We start from the raw sequence: 24,304 nt of genomic DNA on the forward strand, positions 1-24,304 counted from the left end.
AATGTTGCCGGGTGCTTTTGATCAGCCAAGGGTCCAGGGGGTGGTTTCGGTTTGGGGTTATCCGGCTTTCCTAATGGAGGTTTTTGAGGTAGTGGGGTTTTATTTACAGCTTGGTTATGTAGTTTTGGGGAACTACTCACTTTCTCAGATTCCAGTCCCTGTTCCAAAAGGTCCTTCAGCCAACTCCTTTAGCTGGTTGGGAGCGAGCTGGTGAGTGAGATCTGCGCTCAATGCCAGAAGGAAGCACGTGCTCCCCGTGATTTGGAATGAGCATGTTTACTCCACAGCCATGCTTTCTATTTATTGTGGCCAGGTAACTGCTCTTGTGGAATTGGTGGAAATAAATACACCGAGAAGAATGCATGGCACTTGCTTTTGTTCCCCGCCTCCCTCTCCTATTTGAGTTTGCTATGTGTAGATGTTACTTAGGTTGTAACGGGAACCAGGAGACCTAAGGTCTATTGACCCTGTTGAACTGATTATCATTTTTAAATTTATGTAGAAATAGTGGGCTTCTTTTAAAAATCTGCTCTTAATTAAAACTGCTTTTTAATGTAAGAAGTTAGTCAGCAAATGCATAGCAGTTTGTATGGTGCACGCAAATTATTTTCTTCCAAGAGGGATGGGGAGGTAGAGAGCAGGAGAAGCAGAATCTTGTGATTATTGCTGTTTTACTGAGGACATAGTGCAACAGACAGGTATCGCCATCAGAAACACTGACTGTGCTGGAAAGGCAGGCTGAAGACTCGCCTGTAGCATAAAGCATGACAGGAAAATGTAAACTGAATTATGAAGTTCCCAACATGAATTATAAAGGTATGAATAGTATCTTTACACTTCCTTCATTTTTGAAGATGCAGACTCTAATGCAGTAGACAAGCTCTGTAACAGAAAGAAAGAGTAAAGTGCTTTGCTACTGACTTCTTTAGCTCTATAAAGGAAACTACTCTAGAAAGAAATCACTTCCAAATGGAATAATTAAAATGCTTTTTAGAATTTTTAATTCGTTGCACTTTGAACTCCTAGTACCACTGTTTTTGTGCTCATGGGCTAATGGGTAAACTCACTTGCTTTGAGTTTAACTGATCAAGCACCTCCTGTGAGAGGTAACACCTTGGGATCCCATTTCTTTTGGGAAACAGACTGTGATGTTGACAGAAATGGCCTTAAGTCCACTGGGGTACTTGGAAAAGCCCCCTCAGGTGGTGAGCATGGGAAAATATGTCTAAAGTCCAAAGGGATAATTAAATTTTAATTTTGATTCAAGTTTTACCTAATAGTTGTAACAGAGCTGAACATTTAAGTGAGATGCTTTGCACCTGCTACCCATTCTGTTTTTCCCAATAATGCTGAGAGGTAGAGGTAGTATCATCTCTGTTTTGTGATGAAGAAACAGCCTCAGCAAGGTTACATTATCTCCAGATTTCACAGTTGGTTAATTTAATTTATAATACAAGGTAGCATTTAAGGTTTGTAATTTTTCCCATGTGGCTCCAATTGCTCCTAATATAGTGTTGATTTTTCTGTGTGAAATAATCCAGAGGTGGTTCTGGGTTCAAAGAAGACTTTTAAGGAGTTTTCAAAGCTCCGCATTGCCCCAGTACCAAAATGTCAAAGTTCAAGGAATAATGCATTTACTTTGGAAGCTTGTGGTTTTCAAATATTAACTAAGCAAGCCCTCTTCTTCATGAGCCTGTTGATACCTGAGGCTGCCTCATAGTTGCTGATTTGGAGGGACTTTCTCCTACCTTCTTCCCTGAAGCCCTTCTAGTTGTGGATTCTTCTGCTCCTCATCAGGTACAGCTTGGCTGTTCTCTAATTGTAACACCAAGCAGCTGGGTCCGTGGACGTCCAGTGGTTGAATGTCTGAGTGCACTCCAGCAGTATTTTCCATGCTATGCGAAATGATTTTAAATTTCTGCTAATGGTTATTGTTGAAATATCTGCAACAGGTTAATGTTGAACCTGTTTGTTAGGAATGGTAAGGTCATGAAAGGCACACTCTGTGAATGCTAAGCTTTTCTTGTTAGACGGGAAAGGCTCAGCGTGTCTCACCAGGGTCAGCCAATTCTGAGACTCCATCTGCTGGATCATCTGTTGGGATGTCATATAACACAAGAGAACAATGCCACCTTCTTAGAAGACCATGAACTACAATATCTATTCCAGGACCGAGTGTGGCTCACTCCCTCCCTCATCATTTTTGCCATCTACATGACACTGAACACCCACCCCCGTTCCCAAGCAAAGCAAGGGTGCCTTGGCCTCCTCCTTAAACCTCTCTAAACCCCAGCTGCTTTAAGTGACTGGAATTCTTGAGGATGTTGAAAGGACATGCCAGTGTGATGATAAAACCATTTGGGGGTGATCTTGAGAAAATAATGGAGAGAAGGAAGTATGCCAGACAACTTAGGTTTTGAAAACCGGGGAGATGGTAAATTCTGGAAACTTTAGCTGCAGAGTGTATGTTGCTGTTTAGCAGACTAATAAATCACATTTTTGAAAAGATGGATTGGGATCACTTAAAAAAAAAGTGGTGGTGATCAGTATCTAGCATCACTCATCTCCAGCTGACCTTTCTTTTTCGATAGTTGCTGAACTAGTATATCAGGACATGCCATAGATACGACATGTCTGCTCTGGAAAAACATTTAACAAAGTGCTGTGTGTACTTTACTCAAGATGGACAAAGTGGGTGGACAGCAGTATAGGTAAGTGGGTTTGTGTCTTATACCTGAAGAGGGATGATCAGTAGGGTGACGTCAGACTTCAGTAAGGTGCCCGCAGTGTGCCTTAATGAGGGCATTTGATACAGCTGGACAACAAAACACACACTAGTAGAGACAGAGAATTTAGAACCAAGGAGGTGATAATCCCACAGTTCTTTGAAGCACTGTAGATAGTGGTTAAGAACAAGGACTTTGGAGCCTGCCCTTGGGCAGGTTATTTGAGCGCTCTGTGCCTCAGTCGCTTCATTCATAAAATGCAGATAATAATACTTCCCTCATATGGCCGTTGAAAATGTTAAGGATCAAATTAGATTATTCAGGAGAAGTGCTTAAAAACAGAGCCTGACTGTAAATTGTAAATTGTATGTGCCACGTTTTAGTCTTTTGTTGTTGTTACTGCTTTTTCTTCCTGTGGCAATTTGTGCATATTTCTGGGTTTATGTTTAAGTGTGTGTCCAGAATGGAGTAATCAGGTTTTGGAGAGGGTCTAGAAACTATATGAACAGTGGTTGAAGACGCTGGAGACGTATACCTTAGTGTAAAAGCTGAGAGAGAGTAATCATATACTGTGAAGTGAAGCAGAGGTGGTCACATTCTGAATTCTGAAATATTTCATCCAGTCTAACAAGTGCTTTCTCTTAAGGAGCTGTAGCTTGGTATAAGAGAAATCTCCATTAAACTAGGATTTAGTAGAATTCTTTCCTGGTTATCAGTACCACCTTTAACCAGGCAGTTAACTCAGTGGCTTTCCTTGGGGTGTGATTTACCCCTCAAGGGACATTTGGACATAGTTTTGGTGGACGCAGCTGGGGTGGGAAGATGTGCTCCTGGCATTTGACGGGTAGAGGCCAGGGATGCTGCTAACGTCCTGCAATGCACAGGACAACCCCAAAACTAAAAATCATCCTGTTCAAATGTCGCTAGTGCTGAGGCTGAGAAACCCTGGCTTAACTCTTCAATATGTGTGTTTCTCTTTGTGAAGTTTGAATACTGATCTTTGCTTTAGCGACATCCCAGAGTAGCTTTAAGAGTATATTTGTGAAAGGGCCTTTGAGAGTTAATGTATTCTGAAATCTGCAGATGTATACAGCATATACCTTTTATCAGCAGCGGCACAGTAAAATATTATTTGCTCCGTTCCAGGGAGGAATATATTACAGTGGTTTGAGAGTCCAATAAGCCTATGCTCGAATCTCAGCCCTACCAATTCAACCTGCTGTGTGGTTTGGGGCAAGTTTCTTTATGTGTGAAAACCCAATTTGTGTTTCATAGAGTGTGGACTGTGCTACCAGATTTACATTCATGCCTTGTATGTAGTAAGCCATTTTACAATTAACTTTTTTTTTTTTTTTTGGCAATGGGATTGAGTGGTGCTTATTAAAATGTAAGATTTGGAAAGAGGATGAATAAAGAAATTGGATCTTAATGTTAAAAGACAGAAAACAAAAAGGCTTCTTGTCTTCAGAAATTAGGAGAGGTGAATGTCTTTGCAAGTGTTGATTTGGCCTTCTGGTAAGGACCATAATATGCACCAAGGTGAGAAGCGCTTACCTGAGGAAGAAGATGAGTTGCATGGAAAACAAGAGTTACCTACGTCATATTAGTCTGGAACTAGCCAGGATATGGTTTCTAGGTTTGTGAATTGCTCCACTACAAAAACTTGTAATGTTTGTTCTTAAGCAGTGTAATTTGCTCTGTTTTTTCATCTTACTCTTGATATTATGGTTTCTTAATCTATTTTCCAGTGCCTTAAGATGTAAGCAACACACCCAGCCACTGAATGTGCAAGTGTGTCAGCTTTGCAGTCTTAGTGATTTCTGTACCTTCTCAGCCTCCGCCCAAAAGATAAGGCAAAGCTTTCATGGGATCACTCTTCCTGTCACCTCCACTTGTGCACCAGCTGTGGACCTAGAAGTCTGGAGTCCATCCACAAGGCCCACTGTTTTCCTGCTGCTATGGCAACCTATGTCAGTATGTAGCATATCCATAAAATCAGTTGAAAGTTAATGTATTTGACTTACAAGTGTGATTACGTGTGTGTGTGTGTGTGTGTGTATGTGTGTGTGAGTGATAAGGCTTGGGTGGAAAGATCCCCAAGTGTGTACAACCCACCTGCTGTCTACTTTGTAAAGGCAGAATGTTTTGTAGCAATGTTCATCTCCCAAGGAGGTAGCAATGAAAAGTTCCCTGAGTTAGAAAGAGGCTCTTACTCAGGTTGGAGACTGGAAGTTAGTGATTTTTTAAAGAGAGGCTACTCCTAACTTTCTTTCTCATGGTCCTTACCGCATTGGAACTGAATTGTTTAAACCTCACATAAACACGTGACTTCAGCCCTCAGATGGAAGAAGTGTTAGTCCCCCAGCAGCTTGCCTCTCTCTGGGCATCTGGAAACCTTTCCTCCTGGAGCAGTGGGGAGAATTCATGGCTGGCTCATACCAGGAGAGCAATGGCAGCCCCAAGGTGAAGTGCAGCAGCCGCATGTAGAATGGAATGACTTGGGGATCAAAACACCCTTTGGAGAATTTATAACACAGGCTAAGCCCTGTTAGTGCTCGGAGGCTTTCATTAAGCTAACGTTCAAGCTTGCTTAACTCTCCTGATTGTGCAGAAATAGAAGGTGGCATTCGAGACCCTCACGGTCTCAAGCTGCCCCGGATTTTCTGGGTAAGCATTCTTGGCAAAAACTCAGTGATTCTAACGTAGAATCCCGAATTGGTTACACAAAATTGCATACCTCTGTGGGGTCAGCAGGCAAGAGTTTGATATTAAAGCAAAGCTGAAAGTCAGGTTAATAATAAACTAAATGGGACTAATAGATACATCACTATTTTAGATGGTACCATTGACCACAATTCTTGAGACCTGATAGATGACTGCTCTACTTTAGGTACATCCTTATATGTATCATTTTGATTTCTCAGAGGTGGATGAGACTAGAAAATTCCATGAGCTGCCGAAATAAAGTGTTGGAAGGCTGACTGTGGATTTACAAAGGCCCCTGGGCACCGGCTTGGTGAAACTCTTGGGTATTTGATACCAAAATCCAAGTTCTAGCCTTGTGCTGAGTCAACAGATCTAAAGATAGATTTCTTTGGGTTTTGAAACTAGAGTCTCACCAGAAGGCCCCAACACATTTTAGACATAAAAGGAACAAAGAGATTTAAAATGTCAAAGTAGAGTGTAATAGGATAGCTCATTCTCCATGTCTAAGGTCTGTTAGCTTGTATTTTTGGCGTTTAATGGTTTTCTAAAAATATGCTTCTTTCAATATCAGTTGTGAGTGGAGTTTTCTGTGCTGCTTCTTTTTTTTTTTTAAAGCTGTCTGTCCCCCTTCCCTGAAATTCGTAAAGACTTCATCTCCCTGCGGAGTTGTTGGCTCCTACCCTAAGTGTGGTGTGTGTACCCTCATGAAGGCCAACAGGGAGATCCCTTCCACTTTCTGACTTGGATAAAAAGATAAGACCCCCAAAGAAACTATAAAGCACCTCTGTAATGAATGAATCACAGCAAAGATAGAGAAAGTAAGTAAAGAGATTAAATGGCTTCTAGGGCAGAATTATAACTTAGTTAAAGGTACTGGCATGCTAGTCTGAGAAGGGATGTGTTTGAAGGGGAATTTAGCGGACTGGAACTTGGAGAGGCCACGCTGGCCTCTCTACGGGAGAAGGTCCCCTGCCCATCGTATAGTATCAGCAGGTCTCTGTATGGATCTTATCCCAGTGGTGGGGCCGTCTGTGGGCTTTTGAAATCAAATGGTTAGGTTCCCAACCTGACTTAGACTGTGGTCTTGCCCTCCCCACTGAACACCCCTGAGCCTACCTTTTTTTTTTTTTTTTTTTAATATTTTTGGCTGTGCTGGGTCTTTGTTGCTGCACACGGGCTTTCTCTAGTTGCCGCAAGCGGGGGCTACTCTTCAATGGGTTGCACGGGCTTCTCATTGCGATGGCTTCTCTTGTTGCAGAGCATGGGCTCTAGGGTTGTAGACTCAGTAGTTGTGGCGTACGGGCTTAGTTGCTCCGCAGCATGTGGGACCTTCCAGGACCAGGGCTCGAACCCGCGTCTCCTGCATTGGCAGGCGGATTCTTAACCACTGTGCCACCAGGTAAGTCCCCCCTGAGCCTACCTTAACCTCACAGTGCAGTGTCGGGCCACGCAGGAAGCCACAAAACACATTACCCTTCCATGCCCGTGATGCGTCCTTCTGATTATAATTTGGGTTCCTCATGAATTATACTTTTCAGGAGACACAGGATCAGCAGATATCAGCGTCCACCATCCAGTCTACATGATGGTATTAAATTGACATTTTTACTTTACTGTCACCCTGAGTTTGGTTAGCCTGAACCCTCTCCTGATCACCATATTTATGACTTGCAAGGTTCAAGGGCCAGCCTTGGACTGTGGTAAGTCCACCAAGATGCAATACTCTGCACGGACTAGCTGGCTTCCCAGTGTTGCTTGTCTTCACCGTGAGTGTCCTTTTCTTATGTTGTGACCGGCAACATAAGAGTGTGATTCCCATCCTAATGATGGTATATTTTTTGCTTTTCGAAAATGTTGGGAAGAAAAATGAGTGTAACGGAATGCTTATTCATGCTGGAAGTGTGATGGTCTATTGTGAGTGACTCATGTAAACATGAGTAAAGCAAACTTGAATACATTGTTATCGTTAACAGTTACCATGTAAACTAATGCCTACTTTGCTAGTTAGTGTATCCTGTAATTCTCATTTAAATTGCACAAATTACTAAACAATTACAGAAGTCCCCAATCACATCAGTTCATAGCCCACATTTCACAGTAGAATTTTTCAGTACAGTTTTGTATTGCTAAGATTCTTGTACATTTATGAAGTATACTTTTATTCGGTTCTCAGGATAATATGGCCAAGTCTTTGGGGCATTAGGGTTCTGGAAGCTGTGGTGCTTTTAAAGTCTATTCATTTAAAACTGTCCTTTTAATATTTTTATATTCCCACGGATATACTGAAACAATTCCCTGCAGTTAAGTACTGTTGATAGTAAGTGATTTTGTGCTATTCAGCAATGGTTTGATAATATCAGTCTAGTGGCCTGGGAGAGTCACCTTCTTAAATCTTTAGCATTTACTTCTGGGAGCAGAATTCTCAGGAGAAGCAGGAACCTGATGTCATTTACTTTGATGATGTCCACGTAAAGGTCAGAGATGTGAAAGTGAATGTTTGTAACCCAGAGACTAGCCATCACTGGTCTAGATCAAAGGGAATGCCTTTTACAATTGGAGCAGCTCCGGGATAGATGGAGATATGTCGTGTGAAAACCACACGGCCCTAGGAAGACCCTAGGAGAATCCTCTTGGAAAGAAAGTAAAGATTGGACTGGGACAGTGCAGTAGGGAATAAGCAGGAGGTTATTCCCATTGGGTTGAAGAATAGGGAACACAAAGCAAGATTCTAATGTTATTTACAATTCCAGAGAGCTCCTCCTCTTACTGGACTGAGCCCTATACTTCTCACCAACCAACATTTTCTCCAGATCTTCATTCTCAAGCTACCATTGTGTTCAAAGGAGGTTTATTCTCTGAAAGTTTGTTAACTAAGTTATCTGAGTAAACTGTGTGTTCCTGTGGTTGGAGATGAGGTAGGCCAGGGGTTGTTATATTTTTAAACCGTAAATAGAATGAACAAAAGGGCTGATAGTTCTACAGTGCTTCTCTCTGTATCCACCTGTTCCCTGCCAACGCCCACAGAAACACCCCCAGCAGTTCTTCCCCACAATAGAGATGACCATATGCTAGACCTCTGCTGTCCAGTCCTGCAGCCACTGGCCACTTGCAGATATTTAAACACATTAAATAAAAGAAAATTAAACATTCTGTTTCTTAGTCATGCTAACCACATCCCGGTGCTCAAGAGCTACACGTGCCTGGTGGTTACCATGGTGGGCAGAACAGATACAGAACATTTACATCATCTCGTCCCAGGAAGGTGATTCAGCCTTAAGGAAAATATGTATTAAGGCATTGGATCCATTTTCAAGGAATTCCTCTATAAACCAAAACATTTCTAGGGTTTAACAAAGTTGACTCTTTCAGGCCAAATGAAGGTATTATTATTATTATTATTGAAAATCTTAGTTTTCCTCAAGTTTCAACTTTGAATTCCAGCGGAGCATGACTGCTTTTGAGAGTGAATTATCGGCACATTATAGTGTAACTGGCTAGTCAGGGCCTAAGGAGGAAAACAGAAGCCACTTTTATTTACAATAGAGGGTATTTAGTGAAGTTCCTTCCACAGGTGATGGTGCAGCAGGGAGCCCATTGAAGAAGCCTAGAGATTAGCCCCAGCAGGAAGTCATTACTAGTCTCAGGCTGGAGGGACAAGTTGTGGAGGCTGTTATTGGAGCTCAGGGGCAGATAAAAGCCAAAGCCACAAAGGAGATCCCGGACAGGAAGGTGAGAAGTGCCCCTGGCAGCTTCTGCTCTCCAGTCTTCTGCCAGTGCCTCCCATTGGTTGAATCCAGCAGTTTGATCCCCTGTGACAACACAGAGCAGAGTCGGGGACCAGAAGGGATGAATCTATCAGCCCAGGACCAACGCAGCTGGTATCTGGTGAGCTGAGCACCTCTTGTGTATTGGGTTCGCCAAAAAGTTCATTCGGGTTTTTCCATAACATCTTAAAGGAAAACCTGAACGAACTTTTTGGCCAACCAATATAAGGTGACCTAACGCGTCCTGGCCTCCAGGCATGCGCAGTCATGCACTTTTCCATACATCACTTAGTAGATGGCATTACATGTTTCTCTCTTGAGATGGACTGTGAACTCCTTGGGGGCAGGGACTGTGTTCCACGCATCTTGGTAGTCCAGGTCCCTGGCACATAGTGAGTACATTTTTAGGTTTTTAACAGATTGGTTCAAAATTTACTGAAGTGCATTGTTTGGAAGATTTTTTCACAGAAAGCTTTCACTTTTTTTTTTTTTTAATAAAGAATATGTTTGCAGCCACCAAATTAAAAAGGTAGAAACCAGTGCCCCCTCTAAGTGGGCAGAAAAGATGAGGAACCTAGGAATGTAGTATCATGAGTAAGAAGAATGAGTGGGAGAGGGGAGGGCCTGGAGATAGGGAACCAGGGTAGGAATCTTCTGGGGGAGTTCATTAGGGTCTAATAAATAAACGTCTGGACTAGCCCAGTTACCCTGAGTGCTGTCTTCTCAGAATCCCTGTGGTTTGTCATTTTGGCTCAAACTAGGGAAAAGCGGGACCTCTGAAAAGAACATCCCCTGGCAACTAAAAATACTATACACTGATTGTACAGAAATAGAAAATAAATCAATTCCTGGTGTGCCATCAGCTTTGGATCATTGACTTTTTTCTCCCAATATATATATATATATATTTTTTATGGTACGTGGGCCTCTCACTGTTGTGGCCTCTCCCGTTGCGGAGCACAGGCTCTGGACGCGCAGGCCCAGCGGCCATGGCTCACAGGCCTAGCCGCTCCGCGGCATGTGGCATCTTCCCGGACCAGGGCATGAACCCATGTCCCCGCGTTGGCAGGCGGACTCTCAACCACTGCGCCACCAGGGAAGCCCTCTCCCAATATTTTAAAATAATATCGTAATTTTAATATTGTAATAATATCTGTAATCTCATAGAGATTTTAAATTCAGTTTAATTATCCTGTTTTCTACACTGAGTCCACTACTGTCCTGATTCATGTGATGGTTTATGATAAAAGTAAATTTGCACCTAGCATAAAGTAAGCATTCCATAAATGTTTGTTCACCAAGTGAATGGCTATATGATGAGGAATCATAATGTAAAGCCTTCAGCTATTTTTCATAGCATGAAATCATTGCAGAGAGCTCTGATCTAAACCTGTATATTTCATTATCTATATTATGTCCTATAGCGGTATTGGTTTACTTATAGCTGCTCACAATGGTTAGGCCTTATGTCTTTCCTTCACAGCTGCTGCATAAGGTAGGTATTATTATTCCCAGTCATGAGTAAACTTGCTGCTGCTTCCATGTAATGGCCAGACGTTTAAAGACGAGTACGAGCTGGTCTCTCCCCTAGAGGAGCTCGAGACCTGGAATGTAGGTCCATTTCAGTGGAACTAATCCTGTCTTCAAGGAGGCCTCTGCCAGGGGCCTTAGGGTGAGCAGGACTTGCCAGGGAACTGGAGTGGGGCCTACACGAGGCATTCTAGGCCAGGTTCACAGCCCCTGTGAAGACTTGGAGCCCTGAAACAGCCTGACACTTTGGGGTTCCTTGAGCCACTGAGGGAGACCAGAATGCAGAGGCTGGAAGAGTGGTCTCCTGTAGGAGCATGATGGTGTCGCAGGGGCGGGGTGGGGGAGGCTTAAATAACGTTATCCTATCTTTAAGCTACGAAACTTTGATGGCAGGGAGGATCTTATATCTCCCTGGATTGTAGTAACCCAACTGGATTGTAATAACCCATGTGATCCCTTCCGAAGGCCAGGGTGTAGGCAGCGACAGTGGTTCCAAGCAAGAGAGGATGTGTTCCATTTAGGAGAAGTCTGTGGAATAGAATTGGTGGGACTTGGTGACCACGTTTATGTGAGAAGGTGAGGGAGGGGTGCAGAATGATGACAACCCTTAACCTACAAGAGAGTGCCTCTCCCTAGTGTTCTTTTCCTTCCTCCCACCATACTCCAAACAAAGTCTTTTTTTTCATGACATGGAATTTAACCTTAAAATTGCACAGGTCTAATCTGACCAGGAAGTCCTCAAGGGTTAACCAGATTTTCTCCCTGAAGTGATTTTCATCGAAGTGGGAGAAGTTTTAATACAATGAAAAATCATAGCGCTTCTTACTTTCTGCCCTTCTATGACTGTTATTTAGAATTTTATTGTGAAAATAACTTGAAAAGTGAGGAATATGAATGTGGGGTTTTTTTCTGTCCTTTTTCTAAAATTTTTTTTGTGGTACGCGGGCCTCTCACTGTCGTGGCCTCTCCCGTTGCGGAGCACAGGCTCCGGACGCACGGGCTCAGCGGCCATGGCTCACGGGCCCAGCCGCTCCGTGGCATGTGGGATCTTCCCAGACCGGGACACGAACCCGTGTCCCCTGCATCGGCAGGCGGACTCTCAACCACTGCGCCACCAGGGAAGCCCTGTCTTCTTTTTTTTTTTTTTGGTATGTTTGTTTTCTGAACGGATAACCTCTCCTGATCTTTGGAGCATGGAGTATTCAGCAGATTTTGGCTCAAGCTCTCCATGGGTCAGGGTGCTAGGTGTGGATAACTAAAGACATGTCAGATTATCTGGGCTGGGTACTGGATTCGTGGTTTGCCTATGCTAGCTTAACTTACTCCTCACAGCATTAATATTATAAATAACACAATGATACATTACATATATATATATATTTTTTTTTGACAGGTGAGCAAACTGAGGATGAGAGAATGTAGGTAGTTTAAGGCCATGCAGCCAGGGACAGAAATGGAAAAATGCAAATTCTTGCTGTTTCTTTCACTTGTGTAGTTTGCCATGGGGCCTGCAGCAGGAACGCTGGTAGACAAAGAGAGTGTGTCCATCAGTGCAGTCAGGGGGCAGATACCATACAGTAGTTTGAACAGGGCAGCAGTTAAATATCGAGAGTTATTAGCTATGACAAGGGGTTGGAGCAATGATGCTTGGCTAATAAGAAGTAAACAGAGCTCTAGAATACAGAAATCATAGATAATAGGGAGCAACCACTGGCCCTTGGGCCCCTGAGGCAAAGGCCACACCTCATACCGGATCCAGACCTTGCTGGAGAGAACTCTCCTGGCTGCCGCCCACCGTATGGCAGAGAATTTGCTGTGGTGCCAGGCTGGTGGAACTTGCTGAAAAGGCACCATCCATCCTTTGGGGTGCCGGGGAACGCTGTGCACAAGGGAGATGTGGACGGGGATACTCCACTACAAAAGCAGTAGACAGGTGCCAGCGAGGCTGCTCATACTGCAGGAGGCTGCCAAGGAGCGCGCCAGAACCAGGAGGCACGGGGCCTTCCTCCAGCAGGGTCTTTCCAGCATCTTTGTTGACAGTGATTAACAACATCATGCAAGCGAGCAAGTGAAAACATATCTCAGGGGCCCAGATCCATTTATGCAGATCAGGCAGTAAAGGGTGAACTTATGGCAGACAGACAGTAAATTGATAATTGGGCACAGGGAGGAAAAAGCTCACCCTTTTCTCAGAACCTTTATTTTTCTTTCATTCAACCAAGCAGTAGCACATGATGTATATATTTTGGAGTGGTTTTTATTTTTTCCCTTGATGGTACTTAATCATTTTCCTCAGACTTTGAACACTGTATGGTTTGATTACCTGTGTTATCCATATGGTGACTTATCACTAAGGGACTGTTGAAGATTAACTTTCTTTCATTTTCTTTTTTATTGTTTGCCTCTTAAACCTTAGATAAATGCATGGTTAATCAGGAATTGGTGCATGCTACATGTATGAAATGCCATCCAACCAGATGACATCCCAGGCTTTTTGTTGAATGCTTGTGAAAATATTTGGTACAACCTAGAATTATAATTGCCCATGAAGTAATTCAATTTGAGATTTATCTCCGACGCTTTATAAATAAATATTTGCCAAAGGATTTCACAATATAATATATAGGGTTGGGGCTTCCCTGGTGGCGCAGTGGTTGAGAGTCCGCCTGCCGATTCAGGGGACACGGGTTCGTGCCCCGGTCCAGGAAGATCCCACATGCCGTGGAGCAGCTAGGCTCGTGAGCCATGGCCGCTGAGCCTGTGCGTCCAGAGCCTGTGCTCTGCAACGGGAGAGGCCACAACAGTGCGAGGCCCGCGTACCGCAAAAAAAAAAAAAAAATTAATAATAATAATATATAGGGTTATGGTTTTATTTGTGTGTAGTGGTTGTTTGATAGTGCATTTCTTTACTGCTTTCTTGTGAATTTGGAAGAATAGACCTTCCAGAAGAGCTTTTTAAAGAGTTTTCCCTCCGGGTTGTTTTCTGCATTCCACAGCTCTGAACTGCTGGATTTCAGAGCAGTTTCTTGCTCCCTAACACCATGCAATGCATAATTCATCATTTTGTTTAAAACATTAGAAAGGGACAAGTACTCAGCCTTGACCTTGAACCCAAGTTGATAACTTGATCTGTCTGTGCTGCCTTCTTTTTCTCCACTTCATTTCTTATTTTGAGTTTTTCTCCCTCAGAACTGTCCTGAAAAACCTTTAGCTCATTAAATATATTTTGGGAGGTTCAGATGTTTTAAAGGCTTACAGCTTTACATTTTTTAAAATTAGATTTCAAATGTAAAGAGAGAGAGAATTGTCCGTAATCTTACATTCAGGTAAATGATGACGTTGAAAATAAATAAAAAACAGTGTGTGTACATGGCTAACATACAAATGGTATCAAAAGGTACAAAAAGAGAAGTAAAAGCCTCTCCTCAAATGTGACTATTGTTACATTTTTTGTGATTTCTTCCAGGAAAAAAAATGTTTTGGGCATATATCTGCATCTTTCTGGCTCTCTGCTTTTTACAATTTTTTTTTTTTTTTTTTTTTTTTTTTTGCGGTACGCGGGCCTCTCACTGTTGTGGCTTCTCCCATTGCGGAGCACAGGCTCCAGACGTGCAGGCTCAGCGGCCATGGCTCACGGGCCTAGCCGCTCCGTGGCATGTGGGATCTTCCCGGACCGGGGCACGACCCCGCGTCCCCTGCATTGGCAGGCGGACTCTCAACCACTGCGCCACCAGGGAAGCCCTACAATTTTTTAATAAAGGGATTCAGTTGTACATATTTTCTATAGCCTTTTTTTTTTTTTTTACTTTTCCTATTACTTTTATAGAGCTCTTTCCCATCAACACACAGATCTTCCTTATTTTGTATGATATGTACAAGATTTCATTATTTCATCCACATTTTGGACATGTAGTAATTGATTTTACCTTTGTCTTCTGGCTAGTTTAGTAATTGCCAAGTATTTGTGGGGAGGAGTTCTAGTTACCTACTGGAGTTATTATAGTTCACCTTTTAGTAAATAAACCTCCTGATGATATATCAGTAGGTTACATTCCTAGCAGTGAGATGGCTAAGTCAGAGGATGCATGCATCTTTAACTTTGGTAAGCATTGCCAGATTGTACTCTAGAAGGGCTACACAGATTGGTTTTCTCTTCCCAAGGTTGTGTCTTTCCCACACCCCCATCACCACTGTAAGTCACAAGGCTTTAACATTTTTGCCAATCTGATAAGTTAAAAATGTTGTCTCTATGTTTTCACCTGCTTATCTTTAATAACAGGTTTTGTATCTTTCTATAGGTTCCTTGGGCATTCATATTTCTTTTTGTAAATTGTCTGCTCTTATGCTTTACTGTGTACTGTCTTCTTCCTCTTCTCCTTCCTCTTTCTTTTTGCTCCTTTTCTTCCCTACAAGGTTGTTTGTCTTTATCATATTGACTTATATGAGCTCATTTTAAATTAGGGAAATTAGTCCTTTCATATATGTATTTCAAATATTTTTTCCCATGTTATATATCCTGTCTTTCACTGTTCATTGAAAATATTGTTATTCTGGTGTAAGGAATATAAGACATGTTCTTTTTAAAAAGAAATGAAAGAAGGTTGGGGGTTAAGAAAAGTTGGCCACACCATCTGCTGTTTTTGAGGTCTGGTAGTTGTAGTTTGGGACAAAAGTTATTTCCATGAATCCTAGTGTGTCTCATAGCCCTGGAGACCCCATACCGTCTTATTTACACCAAGACCACTGATACCAACCTCCTCTTTCTTTGTGTTCACATGGGTACCTGTCTAGACCAGCCAGTCAGAGATAATTATATCTATTCTCTTGTGAGTAGAGTGTTGCTAAAACAATATTTTTTAATCCAATTTTAAAATAATGAATAGATCAAGAATGGATATCCCTCCAAATTTCTTCAAAGAACAGACTTGTCATATGAACATTTAAAATTTAAGATTCTGGTTAACAAAAATTGACTGTATAAAAGCACGTTCCGCATACTGTAAACTATGACTCAGCCTAAATACAAGGAAAATATTTGACTAGTTCTTTCCCAGAGAAGATTTTAAGGATTCCCTGAAATTTCGTATAATCTATATTTATGTACTTATTCATACATACGGAAAGCCTCTTAATGGTATCCTATAAAGGGCAATATTATGGTACAGTATTTTCCTGGTTTGACCTACAGTCCTGTTCTCTGAAAATAGCAATAAATCTTAATTTCCAATAACATCCTGGCCTCTTTTTCATGCCATTTGACCTGAGATGAGGTGTCTAATCGCTTTGTTTACTCTTCATAGTTCTATGAAGGCAGTTGATTCCATTAAGTTGAATTTACTGAAATAAGGCCCTTATAATAGGAAGATGGATTTATTTTTGAGAAAGCTAATGCTAAGCTTTGACTTCTGTAACTATTCAGTAACATTCAGTGCAAAAATAATTGGATATCAGAACATTAGAGAACCAGCCATTGTTATTTTGAGTGATCATGGTGCTTATTAAGCCTTCGTTTCAATGCAGACTGCTGAAATAATTGATGATGTCATTAATTAGTTTCGACCAGATAAATTTTTGGTAGTTTGGTAATGGCACCTTTCTAAACAGGATATCAAAATGAAAGATAAATGGAAATGTTTAAAAATGCCTAGCTGTGTCAAAGGAAAGCTCACAAATGATTTCTTAGGCACAATAGTTTTGTACCACTTTAGTCCACCTTGCATCCTTAGCTTTAGCTTATAAATCAAGTTGACTAAATAAGGCCGACAGAAATTCATTTGTGAATTTGTCTTTGACATCTTATACAGGAGGATAAATGAATAAGACGAATGGAATCTACTTTGAAGAATGAGTTTCTAAAAGCAGGAGTATCTGTCATTAGTTCCACTCAGTGAGGGCGGGTCTGCAGGTGCGACCTTGGTGCCTTGTCGAAAGGCTCCAAGCTGGCCCTGGAGAAACTAAGCAAATGAAAAATAAAATGCTAATATCAACAGTGACCGTTGTAAAAAAAAAAAAAAAAAAAAGATACTTCAAGAAAATACAGGACCTTTTGTGGAATATTTTTGATTAGGTGGTATAAATTTTCAGTGGTGTGTAGACTTTTTGGAGGAATGCTTTGCAGTTGAAATGAAAAGTGTGAACCACTTGAGAATAAAACTAGTAGGCTTTACAGTGAGTGGGAAAGCAGAGGCTTTGGAAATGGAAGTTTCCGCATTTGGTTTTCATGCTGCCACTCACGGGTGTTCCCAAATAAGGAATAGACGCTCTCCGAGCCCCAGTTTTTTTAATTTGTAAAAGCGGAGATTAAAATACCTACCTCGAAGAGTTTTGAGAGAAATAGATGAATTTGGTAGATAATAATCACTCAACGAATATGTGTCCTCCCTTTAAGGAGGTTTCTGGTATTGTGCAGATGGAGAGGGCAGCTGTTGATACAGATCTCCGGCATCGCTGATGTTGAAAGTACCTCTTACAACATCAGGTATGGGAAACGGGGCTAGTTTAGAACTTGCTGTTTTTCAGGAAGGCAGAGAGATGTGCTCTTAGAATGTGACAATGATTTTTCCCATTGCTGGCTCAAGTGTCACATAATTGACCCTGGTTTATGTTGTATGTCTCGTGATGTGGCCACAAGTCCCGCTGAGGTCAGTTATAGGCGTAAGTATTTATATTGGAGCGTTTGTGTTTCCAGAGTCCTCTGCCATTGGTCTGGTCACACATGCTAATTATCGCCACCGGGAGACAGTGAAGTTCCCTTGGCGGTGGCTGCATTATGAATTGGTCACCACACACTAAGCCAGAACACTTGGGAGCTTCCTGTCCAGGTACCCTCTGGCCTCGGTGTAGCTCACAGCGGGGTTGGTTACATCATTATTGGTCGTAAGACAGGCTCTGATGACTGCCCAGACCTTGATCAGTGCCTGATGCATCCTGCTCCCATATTCACATTGAACATACTTGAGACAATGGAACAAAAGGTCAGTGCATGTGATTTTATACTTCTTTCTTTTTCCCCACAAAAGTCAAGTTTCTCTTCATGTTTTTTTTTTCTTACTAATAATGTACTGATATACATGCTGATGAGCACTAACTGGGAATACTTATTATGTACTACTCTCCAAGTGCCTTGTGTATATGATATACTGAGTTAATCCTCATAAGCTATGGTGTAGGTGCCATTATTATCCTTGGTTTACAGAGACAAAAGGCTGTGGTGCAGAGTGGTTGAGTAATTTGCTTAAGATCTCACAGCAGTAAACAGAAGAGGCAGGATTTAAATCTGGGTCATCTCTTGACTACTACTATACCAGCCTTCCTCCTCTGTAGGAAAATAAAGACAATTACAAAGAACATTAAAAATATATATAAATCCCATCTATCCAATGACAACCATTCTCAGCACTTCAGTGCACTTACTTCCAAATCTCTTCCTTGAACTTTGATGGAAAATCCTCTCTTCCCATTTCTACTTCCAAGGGCTAATGAAACATTGTGAACAGCTTGGCATTTATTTTCCCAAATATACATGCAAACACACGCACATGCATAGATAATCTACACCCGTTTCTTAATGTCCTACCATATGCATTTTTCTGCAAGGCATTTTTTCACTCAGGATATGCTGGACATATTTCTATATGTATTGTATATAATCTAACACATATATTTCGATCGTCTGTTTAGTATGGATTGCTCTACTTTCAGAGGATGACTGCACCATAATTTCTTCCAGTGTACCACTTTCATTGATGGACATTTAGATTGTTGTCCCGTTTTCCCTACACCATTTATAGTAGCTGCATATATTTTACTGTATGAAAGTACTATAATCTAACTAATTTTCCTCTTATGAGATTCAGGTTGTAGAAGGTACTAGGATGAACATTCTCACAAATGAAGATGTGAGTACATCCTTACTTAGTTACTTCCCAGCCCCAACCAAAATGCCGAGACCAAATGATCACCCAGTCACTTCAAAAAAAAAAAGGAAAAGAAACTTTATTGAGGTATACCTTACCTACTGTAAAATTCACCTCTTTTAAGTGCATGGTTCAGAGATTTTAAAAATTTACCAAGTTAAGCAACCAGCACCATAAACCAGTTATAGAACATTTTTATCAGTCCAGTGAGATCTCTCTTGCCCTTTTACAGTTAATCCCTATTCTCATCCCCAGCCCCAGGCAACCACTAATCTACTTTCTGTCTCTATAGATCGACCTTTTCTGGACATTTCATATACCCTATCACTTATAAGAATTTAATATTTTTAATTTGTATTTGTAATTTTAATTTGTATTTCTTTTGTATTTGTATTTCTTTTCTTTTGCATTTGTATTTCTTTTCTTATTCTTTTTATTTTGGCTCACATAAAACTCCTGGCTAGAATTGTTCATTATATTAGGGCTTAGTTCTGTCTTGAATAATACAAAGAATTATCATCGTCATTTTTTATTTTTTTAATATTTATTTATTTATTTGGCTTTGTCGGGTCTTAGTTGCAGCATGCGGGCTCTTCGTTGTGTTCCATGGGCTTCTCTCTAGTTGTGGTGTGCAGACTCCAGAGCACGCGGGCTCAGTAGTTAAAGCACGTGGGCTTAGTTGCCCCACTGCATGTAGGATCTCAGTTCCCCGACCAGGGATCGAACCTGCGTCCCCTGCATTGGAAGGCGGATTCTTAGCCACTGGACCACCAGGGAAGTCCCCATCATTATTATTATTATTATAAATTTTTGTCTTCTGTTCCACAGAGACAAACTGCAGTTGTTAGGGTTCCTCAGTAATGCTTGCCATATCAAAAGAGAACTGTTGGGTGGTTTGCAGCTTGTTTAATTTCTTCCTGTGGTGGCTTGATAGTAATGGGGATTCTTGACTTAGTTTGATTGAGAATATGTGCAGGTTTCACAGAAGACATGTTACCAAGACACGGCAAGAACTTACCAGAACCTCACCTTTGAGAAGTGATACCAAAAAGTTCTCAGTCGTGATATCCCAAACCAGTTTTGGGTGCTAATTGTTACGTTCAGATTGCTTAGAAAAGTCGTGCAACCCGTTTGGACTAAAAACTCTGTAGTGTTAAAATAATTTAAAAAATTTAAAAGTTAAAGTTGCTATTGTATTGATTTTATAAACTATTTTGAATTAAAAGCTGATAGTTTTAAAATTTAGGATATTTCAATATTTAATATTTCAATATCTCATAGTTCCTGTAAATATTTTAGATGCCTGCTCGCTGCATTTGTAGAGCTGTGAAGAATCTGATTATTTTTATATCATCTGTTTTGGGTTTTCCATTTGAAGTGCATACATATTTATTTTTAATTCTTATTTCAAGTAATTATTATTGCCCAAAGACCTTTATTTATTTGTTTATTTACTTTTAATTTTTTTTTTTGCGGTACGCGAGCCTCTCACTGCTGTGGCCTCTCCCATTGCGGAGCACAGGCTCCAGACGCACAGGCCCAGCGGCCATGGCTCACGGGCCCAGCCACTCAGCGGCATGTGGGATCTTCCCGGACCGGGGCACGAACCCGTGTCCCCTGCATCAGCAGGCGGACTCTCAACCACTGCACCACCAGGGAAGCCCCAGACCTTTATTTTTTAAGAAGCTCAGAGAGAGTAGAGAAATAACCAGCAAGTCTGCCTCTTTTATTAATGAGGAAAAAAATGCAGTATGATATTAACTGTATTCTAAAATATTTGTTAGCACACCAGAGCACAAAGTCCAGGTGTGGGGTTATTTCTGTGTGTAGTCTTTTGAAATGCATCTAGTACATAGTAGAGGTACTCCCAAGTTATACACTGAAGAGAAGTGAAATGATTCAGCATCACAGTTCTCAGATGCCACTTCTTGAGGTGGATTTCATCACCATCATCCCTCCATAGGCCCAAAACTCATTTCGTTTTAGTGGCTTCTTTATGAGTCAGTGATTAACATATGAGGAAGAGAAAAGCTTTTTCTTTAAAGGAAATAACTGATTTATCTTGAATACGTTTGTGACCTGAACGGTTGCTTAGGTAACAGCTGTTGCATTTTATGATCTTTGGCAAATGGGAAAGGCAGCTTTCTCAACTTGTGTTTGTCTTCCAAAGAGAAAATCAAAGCAACGTAGAGTAGTCGATGCTTACCCAGAAAAGATAACTCATGTGCACAGAGGCAAAGAGTTGTAGATATCTAAATAAACCCAGACACTTTGTTCTTCAGAACTTTTAGAAATTGATTTTCTCTTTCACGGAAGGGGGAGTAGGCTGTGATCAGAAGTGTGTGTCGTTGGAATGTTGTTAAACATAAGCTGTATCCCCTTTTCTCTCCTTTCTCCTTTGGTTTGGTGTCATGGCTGTCTCCTTTCATTTACGAACTAGACCAGGGCACTCCCATACTTAATCTTTCCTGTACTCTTCAGTGCTTTCATCTTGCTTTACTGTGTGTGTGTATGATTCAAGATGCAAGATCCTTCTCTTGAACTGGGTAGTGACAGTAGAAACAGACACTGCCCATGACCACGTATCCTACCTGGTACCCACAGAACACCCCACCCTGAGTGAGCTCTCATCTAGGTGTTTGCTGTTTGCAAAGAGTGTACAGTTTGGATCTCTAAATCTAGCAACTACATCAGAGATCTTAGATGATCAGATTCAAGGCAAGAGAATGGGTTGGGAGTATTGATGTAAAGAGGATAAACTGACTATTTTCTGGGGGGGTTTGTTTGTTTGTTTGTTACTGCCTTTGACCTTACAGTACATTAATTTTGAGTAAATTTAATAAATCAACCGATGTTCACATTTTGAGTGCCCCATATTTTCACAAAAGTGTATATTTATTTATAAGTGTGTATCTTGTAAATACTGTTACCTTGCCCTGTACAGCTTTCTTCATAACAGAGCCCCTGAGCTGCTGCTTAGGGAATCACTGAGGTGTGGGAACCCAGATACTTTTAAGAGAATCTTTGGGTTCTTAAATTGGGGGAGGCACGATATGAAAAATAATACCATTTGGAAGATGTGGTACATGGTGGGGTCAGATGTGAGGAAGTAGACTGCTAAAAGCAACCATGATTGATTGAGCACCTACTGTATGCCTGGACTGGGCTAGGTGCTTTGAAACTCTTTATTTCATGTAATCCTGTGAAGTAGGTGGTGTTATCCTTATTTTTTTTTTTTTTTTTTTTTTTTTTTTTTTTTTGCGGTATGTGGGCCTCTCACTGTTGTGGCCTCTCCCGTTGCGGAGCACAGGCTCCGGACGCACAGGCCCAGCGGCCATGGCTCACGGGCCCTGCCGCTCCGCGGCATGTGGGATCTTCCCAGACCGGGGCACGAACCCGTGTCCCCTGCATCGGCAGGCGGACTCTCAACCACTGCGCCACCAGGGAAGCCCAATCCTTATTTTTATATACAGGGAAACTGGCTTGGAAAGGTTGTTAATTTTCCCAAAGTCACAGATGGAGTTTAAACCTAGTTCTTACTACTTTTTAACTCATTTGCTTTCAGACTGACCTGTTCCTTGCTATCTCTGGTTACAAAATATCTCCCCCTCTACAGTCCTGTGTTTTTTGTTTTTTTTTTAACTTTCTTTTTGTATACTCTTAAACTGCTACCACTTATGGATAGATCTTCTGAAAGGCAAACATCCTAGGGAAGAGAAACACCTTTGTAGTGTAAGTTGACCTTTGCCTTACTTTGCTCAGCTCCTAGCTGAGCATACTAGGACTTGAGATAAAGGCAGTTGTAGATGCAAAGGAGAGAGGAGAAGAGGCAGTGTTTAACCTGGGCCACCAGGCAGGCAGCCCTGGGAGCCTCCTTTGCAGAGCCTAGGGAAGTGCAGACTCCAGAGAACATGACCACTGAAAGGGGGGGTGAGATTTCATCAAGGCAAACTGTCTCCCTTTCATTTTTGTTCAAGTTCTTTATCAAGGAAAGAAGAAAATAGAGGGGGAGAGTCCAGACCTTGGTTTTAGTTCCTTAGAGAAAGCTTTGTCAAGTACAATTAAGACCTCTAGTTGGACGATTAATCATTTGAGAGTGGAAATAATGAAAAATGACACGTGCCCACCATAAACATTTTATTAAACTTAGAAATATCAACTCTCAGAATCGGTTAGTCTTTCATTTAGTGTCAAGAGTGTTTCTCTGGATATGGGTTCTGTTTTGGGTCCCGTAATTGTCTTTCCCTCACAACTCATAGTCACGATGCACCATCGGTGATGTCCAGTCTTTATTTCTTTAAATCCAGAACATCAAAACTTTCCAAGCAGCTCAATACTGAATCCGTCTAGATATTGAGAAGTCATGTTTTCCCCTTAGAATATTAACATTATCTCGAATACACCTAATTTTTCAGCATTTTTAGCTATTTTCATTTGTCAAGTGTTTCTAAAGCACTCAGTTTAGTTTTATAGAAACCACAGGTCACTTTTTTTCAGATTCGAATTTCATTTATTACTTAATATTTTGTTAAATTATGTAATAAGAGAACCAAGTACAAGCTGCACAAACAAGTTGAGAGCAAATGTAACTTAAGTCTTGATAAGCATTGCACATCGACCAGTGGGAACAGAGTTGTCAGGCTTGTCTTAGCTAATTCCAGTCAGTGACAGTGACTGGTTACTTAGCCATCCACATGCTTTAGTGTGTTGTGAGGGAGGGGTTAATCTAGTCCCAGATTGGTGAAGGTATCCAGGGGACCCCACCAACCCATTACTATGCTTTTTACTATGAATTGCATCTCGAGTTGTAAAAATTCAATACACTAATCATAACAGTAACCCATGAAGGCATTTTTTGGTATCTAATCGCAAAAAAGTAGCCATGTGGCTAGAGAGAGCAGGGCATGGCATTTGCCATCACCTCAAGGTTTGCTGTCTCTTGATATCCCTGGATTCGAGGGATATGCTCATGAGTTAGATGTGAGCCGAAAGTCCCAGCTCACTCAAGTGCTTCTGCCAGGCTCTTCCTGTTACGTAAAAGCTAAAAGGAGTCCATGCAGATTACAGTATTATTCTATATATGATAATTAGTTCTCAAAGTATAACTAGTTCATGTAGTGATTTGTTAATTTGGTTCATTACTTGATTCACTTTTAAGAAGCAGTCATTAACTTCATTATTTTTACTTTTTAGTTAGGCAGAAAAAATTCATACCAATCCTTACTTGCTAAACCATTTGGTGTTGAATGAAAAGCAAAAACCTAGAAAAAAAGCAACTTTGGCTCTAACAGCCTGAACGTTGGGGTCAAACTTGTCTTGCTTTCCTGCCCCCCAAATTAAATTAGCTATGACTTAAAGCAGAACCTGCAGATAGCTATAAAAAACTTGGGTTTTTTTTTTTTTTTTGCTGTTTCATGTTTATTTCGCATTACCTCAGATTTATTTTGATTTCCATTTCATAGTACCTGATACCAGAATTCGTACAGACCTCTTGAAAGACCACGCCCTCCGAGAAAATTCACACTATTGAAAGTTATGGGTAACTGAATGGCAAGAGGAGTTTCTTAGTGGATGTGGTTCTTGATCAAGTCTGGACAGATTCTGCCCTGTCATGTGTCATAAACTATGGTACAGAACGCATCCGAAGTGCCAGGGGAAAACC

General features: G+C 41.3%; 1 protein-coding gene across 7 annotated transcripts in view; it reads left to right on the forward strand.

Annotated features, from left to right (window-relative positions):
* Nucleotides 1-24,304, forward strand: part of SGMS1 (sphingomyelin synthase 1) — a 292,102-nt gene that overhangs the window by 194,234 nt on the left and 73,564 nt on the right. The window lies entirely within an intron of this gene.

This window comes from Mesoplodon bidens (assembly GCF_964165515.1).
Source record: "Mesoplodon bidens genome assembly, chromosome: 1".
In the NCBI taxonomy this organism is placed as follows: Eukaryota; Metazoa; Chordata; class Mammalia; order Artiodactyla; family Ziphiidae; genus Mesoplodon; species Mesoplodon bidens.